Below are 10,856 nucleotides of genomic sequence, written 5' to 3' on the forward strand. Positions count from 1 at the left end.
TCACCCGCCTCTTGGAGCCTCCCTTTCATCTGTGCAATGGGTGTTTACAGTTTCTGCCGTTGCCGTGTGACACTAATGAGACCGAGCTGGTGACCGTGTCAGAGGAGCCTCAGGGTGTCATGTCTCCGGGGAGCTCCTGCTGTTTCTTATAATTACGCGTTCCCCAGGCTCCTCCGAGAAAGTGGCACTGCTGGGATGTGGGGGGACAGCAGGTGAGGACAGACTCCTTAGACACCAGAGCGGCCGTGCCCTTCTCAAGGCCACAGGAGCCACATGCCTGCCACAGCCAGGCTGTTGGAGGGGCCCAGCCTTCTGCTCTGCTCCTGAGTTCTCAGCCTTGAGTCTATGTGAGAAAGTCATCCCCCCCAGCTCAGAGGACAGCCCTCCCCAAGGCCCCACTCCTCTGAGTTGGGGTCTTCGAGGTGGGATGGAGGTGGCTGGCCGAGGGTGACCTTGGGAACTCCTCTCTGCTTGCAAGCTCCGTCAGAACCGCGGGGGCAGCCCTGGTTCTTCCATTCTCATGAGCAGGCGCATCATTGACCTTTGAGGGGCTGCCAGGACAAGGCCCAGGCTGATGGTGGGAACGGCTTTTCCTAACCTCAGAGGTCCCCCGAGAGGCCATCTGCCCTGGCAGACTGCTGCAGGCCCTCGGGCCAGCCCGGGCAGCAGGCTGTGGATGCCACTGGATTGAAGGCTCTGAGCAGGTGGCTCCAGCCTTGCCCCATTCATCACCTGCCTCCACCTCACCTGAGACATGGGAGCTCTGCCAGGTACCAAGGGGTCCCTTCCAGTCCCTTCCCCAGGGCTTCCAGTCCCCAGAGGCAGGACTGGAAAGAGCCCTTACCTGTCCCAGTCACCAGGCAGACCCCCAGACCTCCTGGCTGGCTAGAGAGGGATGGCCCTCAGTGGTCCTCAGAGGGTCAAAGAAAGCTGGGGCCTGCCCCCCACCCCCACCCTTGCTCCCACATGGCACTGTTGGGGCCTGCCCTGTGTCTGCCAGGTAGAACTGGCTGGCTGCGGGTTCCCAGGAGGCTTCTGGCAGGGGAGAAACAGAAGGAAGGCTGGTGATGGAACGCAGGTGGGGGCATGAATTGAGTGCTTACAGTATGATGGGCTCTATGCTAAGCACTTTTCACGGATCTATCTCATTTAATTCTCAGAGCAATCTTTATTAGCTGCCCAAGGTCACCCAGCTGGAATGTGGCTGGGGCTGAGATTGAATTAAGGCCTGTCTGACTCCACTGTCAATCACTTCGTGTACTGCATACAGAATTAGGTGGGGAGGGGAGTGCGCGATAGAGAAGAATGGGCTGTGCCCTAGGGAATGGGGGCCATGGCGGGCAGGGGCGGGTGCAGCTCCAACTCTGGGGCTGTCCCCACACTTTCAGGACCTGGCCCTAAACCTCCATACCCTCCTCCCTCCCTTTTTCCTTCCTATGGCCTGTCCCTGGGGCTCAGAGGCCAGGAGTGAGTGGGGAAAGAGGATGAATGGGGAGATTTGTTGGCAGACGTTCCCAGGGACGAACAATCCCACAGACCCGGGCTTCTCCCGCCCCCCTGTCTGCACGAACTCCTAGCTGGGAACCCGAGAAATCCCCAGCATCAGAGCTGGAGAGGAGCCCGTGAGATCAGCTGGTCCAACCCCCTCGTTTTACAGATAATAATTATCATGATTACGCTCGATAGTGGCAATTCACAAAGGGTGTTCACATCTGGGTTGCCTCTGCGCACCAGAGCCCTTGGGACTGGCAGAGCTCATCTGGTAGTTTTTATGCCCCTCCCCACTTTGTGACCGAGGAGACCAAGGCTTAGCGGCCAGGAGCTGGGTCTCGGGCACACATCTGGCTTTGGTATTGGGTTCCAAACCCAGGTCTCTCTTCCCCCTGAGCTCATCCCACCATCTTGGGCCCCTGAGGCCCAGGGCCCACCAGGTGTAGCTCAGGACTACATCCCGCATAAGGGGCAGGGCTGGGGGCTGGTCCTGAGAGGTCAGCATGGGCACAGGGCAGGTAGCAGGTGACGCTCTGGGATTCCCAGTGCTGTCCACCTTTCTCCTGTTGTGAGAACAGTCCCCTTCTCCATGACAAGAGTGATAGTCTGGCCGAAACCGGTTTGGCTCAGTGGATAGAGCGTCGGCTTGCGGACTGAAAGGTCCCGGGTTCGATTCCGGTCAAGGGCATGTACCTGGGTTGCGGGCACATCCCCAGTGGGGGATGTGCAGGAGGCAGCTGATCGATGTTTCTCTCTCATCGATGTTTCTGGCTCTCTATCTCTCTCCCTTCCTCTCTGTAAAAAATCAATAAAAAAATATATTAAAAAAAAAAGAGTGATAGTCTGAGGGGCAGAGCTGTTCTCTAGAGGCCTCCCCACCCACTATGCCCACGGGGACCAGGCCTCCCCACCCACCAAACCCATGGGGAGCAGGCTGCCCCAGAAAATCAGACCTAGAAGGCACCTTGGAGCGCCCTCATTATACAGAGAAGGAAACTGGGGTCAGTGGGGTAGGGACCTGCCCACGATGAGCCAGTGGCAGAGCTGGGCCTAGGACCCGGGTCTCCTGCCTCAGTGCATGGCTGTGCCAGCACGTGCCCAGGAGCAGGAGTAAAGACAGTCCCTGTTTATAGTTGCCAGGGCTGAGCACATTACACTGAGTCCTAAGAACAACCCTATGACACAAGTACTATTCTTACCATTACCACCCCCTTTTACAGATGAAGAAACTGAGGCGTTGAGAGGTTATGAACATGGCCCAAAGTCACAAACCAGGAAGTGACAGAGGCAAAGATTCAAACACATGTCCATCTGACTCTAACCCTATGCAGATGTAAACCCATGCAAACCCATGCAGATGTAGTATGACAGGAATAGAATTGATTTTATCTTTCTTCTGTTCGTGGCCAACCTAGGACATCATTCATTCATTGACTCTTTATGGAGTGCCAACTATGCTGAGGAGAGCAGGGAGCGGATCTGGGGTCAGAGGCTAAGAGCTAGTATATCTCCATTTTCCAGATGTGAGCACTGAGGCTTAGAGACACACAGCTCAAGGCCGAGCCAAACCCTGCTCTGTCTGGCCTCTTGTCCGTTTCCCCGCTTCCTTACGGGGTGGCTCACTTGGCCATGCTCTGTGCCCGGCCGGGCTCTGTGGTGATGCATTTAGAGTCCTGGCTCCTGATGGGCAGGGCTTCAGCCAGGCAGCAAGTATTCCGTGAGCACCTACCCTGCGCCTGGGACGTGCGTCCTGGAGCTAAAGCGTGTGAAGATGAGATAGGGGCTCCTCTGTGAGGCATGCGGGGCCCCGTGCAGCCACCCCACCCAAGCCCTGAGGTAGGGGAGGCTGCCAGGCCTCCGGTGGTGCAGGGCAGGCAGTGGGAGCTGGTTGAAGGGCTTTCTTCTTGGTAGGAGTGCCCCCGAGAGGGACTCGGAGCGGAGTTAAGACCTCAGAGGTCTTCACAGCCACTACTCTCACCCACCCTTGAGCAGCCACTCGCCCAGCAGGCCGTTTCCTGGTCTCAGCTGGGGATGGGCACAGCGCCTAACTAACCCGTAGTCGTGAGGCTGGAACCAACAGGTGGGCTGGGCACAGGGCCTGGGGATCTAGGGGCTTCTCTTACTGAGCCGGGTGCCTGTCTGGCGGAGATGTGGGGGTGAGGGGAGAGGGCCTGAGGTCTGGAGGAGGCATCAGCACAGCTGGATCTGCTTGTTCGCAGACCTGTTTCCCCATCCGTCATGGTTGTCACATCACGGTTGCAGGATGTGCCTCACGGGCCTGTCGTTGGCATCACAGAGGTCCCAGGGCGCGTAGGTGCGGTTCGTGATCTGCACACGGAGCGAATGGATCCCGGGCGAGGGGGCGGCTGAACGTGGTAGGCGTCGGCGCATTGTGGCGCTCAGGTGTGGCACTGTGTCCCCGGAGAGACGCGGCAGTTCGCAGTGGGAGAAGGGAGAGGGCAGGCTTTGGGGGCCGCCTCCGCACAAGGGAGGAGTGAGAAGCATGGGGTGGGCGGGGCTCGGGTGTCGAGCGCAAGACCGGGAAAGCAGGGCGCTGCCTCCTGGCGCTCCCCGGGCCCCCGCCCTCCTCCCGGGAGACGCCCGGGGCGCTGTCCCTGGTCGGCGCTCCCCGGGCCCCCGCCCTCCTCGCGGGAGACGCCCGGGGCGCTGTCCCTGGTCCTGGAGCCCGCCCGCCCCTTGCCCTGCAGTTCCTGTGATGGCCATTGGAGGTCGCCCGGGACCGCGGCGGACTCCCAGGCCCGTTTAGAACACGTTTTTTAAAGAGCATTCATTTCCCTGTAATGACCTACCTACACACCTAATTTCAAAACCCAAAAGATATCCTGCCCTAAGAGAGTAAAATCCCTCGCCCTGGCTGGTGTGGCTCAGTGATTAGAGCGTTGCCTCGCGGACCAAAGGGTTGCAGGTTTGATTCCCGGTCAAGGGCATGTATACCTTGGTTGCAGGTTCGATCCCCGCCCTAGTTGGGGTGCATGGAGAAGACAACCAATTGATGTGTCTCTCTCACATCGATGTTTCTCTCTCTTTCTCTCTCTTGCCCTCCCTCTCACTCTCTCTAAAAATCAATGGGAAAAAATATCCTTTGCTAAGGATTAACAACAACAAAAAGTAAAAGCCCTCTATTTCCATAGATACTCTAGCACGATCACACCCGAGGACCTAATAAAGTAACCAAGCATTTCACATAGGCTAATATGCTAAGTCCTTCCCACCTTCCGACTGGTCGCTATGATGCGCACTGACCACCAGGGGGCAGACGCTCAATGCAGGAGCTGCTGTTACAGGCACAGAGAAACGGCACTGCAGGCCTGGCGCCCAGAAAGCAACACTCAGCTTCCCCTAAGTGGGACACAGGCCCTGCCATCACCCTGGAGCGACACCCCACCAAATCGCCATAGCCCAGCCCAGCCCTGAAACGGTTGCTGTGGGTGCTGGGTAATGATGTCACGTAGCAACTCCCGGCTTCCTCTCCCTAGCGACTAACCTCCTTGGAGTTTTATCAGCCCAGGAACACAGGTGGAAACATTTTACACTTTAACCAAATGTCTGGAGCATTTTCCGGTGCCTCATCTCATTTGATCCTCACAGAAGTCTTGAAGTAGGCAGATAAGAGCCTCGGTGGAATCCTATTTTCTTTTCATTAGCCCGAAAATGGAGACTTAGAAAGGTTGGAAACTTGACCCTACTGAAAAGAAGTAAGAGATGGTGGACTTTGAAAATGACTTCAGGTTTTCTCACTGAGCAAAATATAGTCAAACACTGCTGCAGTTAAACATTTTACCCTTTGTTCTCCAATTGCATGTGTGTGTGTTTCCATCTGTCATTGTCGATTATAAAGAAAGGGCAAGCGATATTAAAATATTTCTTCTTTTTTTAAAAAATATATTTTATTGATTTTTTTTTTTAACAGAGAGGAAGGGAAAGGGATAGAGAGTTAGAAACATTGATCAGCTGTCTCCTGCACACTCCCCACTGGGGATGTGCCCGCAACCAAGGTACATGCCCTTGACCGGAATCGAACCTGGGACCCTTGAGTCCGCAGGTGGACGCCCTATCCACTGAGCCAAACCGGCTGGGGCAAAACATTTCTTCTAATTAATTTCCTTTCATTGTGCACAAATTTATGCACCAGGCCACTAGTACATATATAAAGCAATTATGTTCTAGAATGGGATCAATGGGCTTTCGCCCACCTGAATACCTGGGGGGATATTTGATGCATGGCAAGTCTTCCTTGGGTAGAACCCTTTCCAGCTTAGCTTTCCTGGCCTCCACCCACTGAATGATAGTGGGGATCCCCAGAAATTGCCAAGGACAAAAACCATCCTCATGTATTTTCTTAATGCCCTCTAGGGAGCAGTGACACCCCCATTGAGAATAACTGTCAAGGTGGGGGACCTTGGCTGGGTGAAAAGGGGCTCACAGAATCCTGGACTGGCTCAATGGGAGGGTGGCACCTTAAGGAATTGTCAGGGCATCCCATCCCCCATCTTACAGATGGACCAACAGAGGCCCAAAGTGGGAAGAGATTGTGCTAGAAAACACAACGAGTGATGAGCAGAGCAGGAGCCACAATCCAGGTCTCCTGCCCCCTGGTACAAGGCTCAGTAAGCCTAGTTGCACTGGGTAGGGCTTTGGGCAGTCTCCCTTCCAGCTCAGCCTACCTGCCCCTGAAAATGGGCGGGGAGGGCCATGTCCTTAGCAGGGATAGGAGAAGAAGGTGGCTGGACTCCAGCTACAATGTGTGAGAAGGGCCTTGGCTTCCCCTCTCACTGGGGTGCAGTAATTGCATAACCCTCAACCCCCAAAGAGCCTCTCTCCTACCTTTATTTCTTCCCAGTAGTTATCTGGGCACTGTGTGTGTATGTGTATATGTGTGTGCACAGTGTGTCTGTATATTGCGTGTGAGCATAATGTGATCTAAGGGCGTGTAGGCCGGTGACTTCTGTGCATGAATCTGTTGTCATTGGTGTGTGTTCACATGTGTGTACAAACCCAGCCACAGTCAGGAGGTGAGCACACACTGGTTTTGGCACATATGGGTGTGAGCTTGATTTGACTTTTGCATGTGTAGGTGCATGTGGGCTTGCAGTGTAGGGACTGATGTTCATGCGGGCATATCTGCATGAATTTGATCTGCTATGACCTGTATAGGCATGAGTTAGATGTCTCTGTGCACAGTACAAGGGCAGGTGCATGTGTGTCGGTGAAGTTCCTGTGCAGGTGTGCACACAGATCCTGCCAGACGCGATGCCTTGTTTATCCTCTATCACCAGTGCCTGAACAGCATCAGGTGCACAATAGATGCTCACTATGCATCTATTGTTTGTTGAATGGTTGAAGGCAGGAAGAAAGACATGCCCTTTTGTGTGTCTGTGTTTCCAAAAGCTCGTTGCTCTCAGGGACCTTGCAGGCACATGGTCCCTATGGTGACCAGAGTCAATCCTTAGGGGTGTTGGCCTGAGTGGAGGCATTTATTCTGACAATTTTGTCCAGGCCAGATTGTCCTGGTCCCTGAATGGGGACACTGAGTAGGCAGGTGTCTCAGGAGCCCATTGAATAAAGTAGGAGTCTTAGAGCCAGCACAGGGGATGGCTGGGTTGTTAACCTCACTGGACAGCTGCTGGGGAAATGGTGTGAGCCAAGCTACACCCACTTTTCCCTTCCTCCCCAGGGCCTGGGGTCCCCCCACCCAGCCTCTTTCTCCAGGAGCTCAGGGTTTACAGCATGTGATTGGGTGGGTGTGGCTTGGCTACAAAGACCATGGCTAAGGGTAATGATACTTCGATAATGGATCATGGACCATGGAATCCCCCAAAGGCAAATGAACATTTCCATTATTTTGTCTCTAACCCAGCCAGGTGAGAGTGGGTGTTTATCAGATGAACAAACTGAGGTCCGGGGAGGAAAGCTGACTATTGTGGAGCCACACAGGAGGCTGCTGGCCAGGCAGCCCAGACAGATATCCTGAATGGGAATGACTGGGGCAGGGTAGGTGCTGGGGACCTTGGCAAGATTTGACCCCAACAGTTCCACCTGGAGCCCAGGCCTGAGATCTTCCCAGGAATCTGTGCCTCACTCACATTTCCCTGCTATGGGTTGGGAAGTGGAGTGGGACTCCCAGAGCTGAGCCCAGGGTGAACTTGGAGAGAGAGCTCTGCAACACTCCATCCTGTACCCTCCCTCCTTCTGCACCGAGTCTGGCACCTGTTAGACTCAGGTGCAAGCCTAAGATGTCCAGAAGAGGAGGCTGCCTTCTGGAAGGAGGGCCTGGCCCCTGGAGGGCAGCCTGCTTCTGGTTTTTGAGAGGCTGGAGGGAAAGGAAGAGGGAGCTCTATCCCATCCCAAAGATGGCAATGACCTCCTGGGGCCAGTGGGCAAGCACGGCTCTGCTGACTGTTGGTCACAGTTGGAGGTCAGCTTTCGGGGGGCTATTAAATAATGCGTTTGAGATCACAGAGTTCGGAAGTGTCAGAGTTTGTCCATTGCTTCTGTGTGTGTGTGTGTGTGTGTGTGTGTGCGTGTGTGTGTGTCTTGTAGGTTATTCCATATGTCCACACCAAGATCTGCCCCATTCCTTCCAACTGGGAAGGAATGATATTGCATTCCTGGATGGTATTGCATGGTATAAATGGATCTTAATTTATTTGTCTGGCTCCCTCTGGATGGCCATTAGTTTGTTTTGGAATTCTTACTATAAATCTCTGCTAACTACAAAAATCGTGATTTCATATGGGTTAGCCCAATACAAAGAATGCTACAGCAAGTGCTTTCTTTAATAAGCACACGCTATTCAAATACTATTCTCAGTGCTTTAAAAGTATTCATTTAAAGTCAGTCCTTGGCAAAACCCTTTGAAGTAAAAACTGTTATCGTCATCATCAACCCCATTTTGCAGATGAAGAAACTGAGGCACAGAAAGATTTAAGTGATTTGCCCAAAGTCACACAGCTGACAAGTGGGAGAGCTGGGATTTGAACAGGGCGAGGAGTAAATTTCACAAGCATGAGGACATAAACTTGTGCTTCTCTGTCCCTTGTCCTTGGCCATTTATCTTCAGGCCCACATGACCTGAAGTAGAGGCTAAATTCTTGGAAGTGACCTTGCAGGTTAAGAAGGTGCTTTTTTTTTTTTTTTTTTTTTTTTTAATATATTTTATTGATTTTTCACAGAGAGGAAGGGAGAGAGATAGAGAGTTAGAAACATCGATGAGAGAGAAACATCGATCAGCTGCCTCCTGCACATCTCCCACTGGGGATGTGCCCGCAACCCAGGTACATGCCCTTGACCGGAATCGAACCTGGGACCTTTCAGTCCACAGGCTGATGCTCTATCCACTGAGCCAAACCAGTCTCGGCAAGAAAGTGCTTTTCAATTATGCTGTTGCCTGAGGGACCAGGAGCTGGCCAGGGAGCATGGGGTGATTTCCTGGCTAAAGGAACGTGACCTCTACCCGGCCCCACCCCCCACTCTTGCCAGTGAGGCAGCTGCAGCTGGTCAGAACCCAAGAGGCGGGAGCCCACACTGGGCTCTTTGTCTTCGGTGGGAACCTTGTGGCCCCCACGGCCCTTCTCAAGGGCCCACTGTCCCAACACCAGCAGGACCGCCCAGGGGCCAGGCCCGGCTGGGAAACTTGGCACATTGGAGGCCCCTTGGCCAGCCTGCCAAGTGGACATGCAGAGCCCACTTATGAATCATTCCTACTGAAAAGACAGACTCGAGACAGAGGGCCGTGTCCTCGGGGGTGCAGCAGCCTGGATGTGGCTGGAGTCCTGGGCCCCAGCCCTGGCACCGAGCACACCCCCATAGCCCAGGCCTAGCTTCTGGTCCTCCCCTCCCTCCAGCTCTCTGCCCTCCTTCCCCACTGCCACCACTCAGGAAGGAGAGACTTCCTCCCTTCTCAGGCCAACCTCAGTGCCCCTCAGAGCCATAGTGGACTGCCCTGTCGAGGAGTGGACATCCCTCACTGCCCTGGGCTGGTCCCTCCACCCTCTGCCCTGGTTCCGGAGCACCCTGCCAAGAGGGATCCAGACCCTCCTCTGAGAACCAAACCCAGCGGGTAGTTCTAAGGGCAAGGAAATCGCGCCTGCCCTGCTGGGAGTCTGAACTCTGCAAGGGGCTCTTGAGGGCTCCTCTGCCCACCAGAGTGGGTAGAGAGGAGATGGCCCCAGGGTGGGGGCAGAGGAGAGGCTGGGGGTGGACCCCCCAAGAGAGCAGTGATTGCTGTGATCTGGGGTCTTCATCTGAAATGGGGGAGGCTGCTCCACCACCTCCCCCTGCCGCATGAGGCGAACGGTGGAGCCCTGTACCCAGACCAGGGAAGATGGTGCAAAATGAGCCCTGGCCCAGGGCGCAGGCCGAACAGTTCCTGAAAGGCTTTTAAGAATCCCTTACCCTGTCATCATGCCCCTTTTCGTCCTTCCTTCTGTGTCCCTCACTGCATCTGCTCCCTGTAGTCCGTTTAACCAGAAAACCCCATAGAAAACCTGAAAGCTCTGGTGACTTCCCTGGGTGCAGAAGGTGGGGAATAATCCCTCCTCCTTTGGGGCGCAGAGTGGGCATTCTGGAAGGTGAGCCCTGGGGGGCAGGGCCAGTGCCCCCTGTCATCTGGGGCAGGAGAGGCAGCTTCCTGTTGGGTGGGCTGAACTGTGAGCGCTGGGTGAGTTGGGGGCAGAAGAGGGGCTCAGAGTGTTTGTTGAGTGAATACATGACCAGCTGTAGGACCCGGCCCCGCAGGAACCCAGGCTGGGATGACTTTTCAAGAGGAGGGTGGGGCATCTCCATTCCTGCCCCTTTGGCCTCCTCCTCACCAGGGAGAGGGGGATGAGAGTGAGCAAAGAAGGGCTTTTGAAGGCTCTGTTCCTTCTTGTGGGTCCCCCCCCAAGTTTTACATATTCGTTCCTTTTTTAACACTTTATATTTTATTTTTTCCTTTTTATTGGGGTGACACCGGTCCGTTCCTTCTTTCGCTCTCTCGTTTGCCTGAGCAGAGCTTCTCTCCTAGTGTGGGACCCCTGCAGCTGCTATTCATTAAGCATTACTGCATTAACTCAGTCCATTACCGCAAGGTGGGGCGGGGGGGCGGGGGGGGAGATTAGTCCCATTTTACAGACGAGAAACTTGCGGAACCTACGCGGAGGGCAGAGACCTGCCCACGTTGCGACCATTGACCCCGGATTCCAAGTTCTTGACCCGACCAGCTGCCGTGATGACGGGGGCAGATCCACCCACAGCTCTAGCGGCGGGTGAAGAAGGTGCCGCCCCCAAAGGAGGGTCTGCAGCCCGGTGCGCCCCGGGTCTGGGGTGAAGGGTGGGTCTCGTCTAACCCCGCCTCCCTCCTTCCC

Source organism: Myotis davidii, unplaced genomic scaffold (assembly GCF_000327345.1).
Source record: "Myotis davidii unplaced genomic scaffold, ASM32734v1 scaffold149, whole genome shotgun sequence".
In the NCBI taxonomy this organism is placed as follows: domain Eukaryota; kingdom Metazoa; phylum Chordata; class Mammalia; order Chiroptera; family Vespertilionidae; genus Myotis; species Myotis davidii.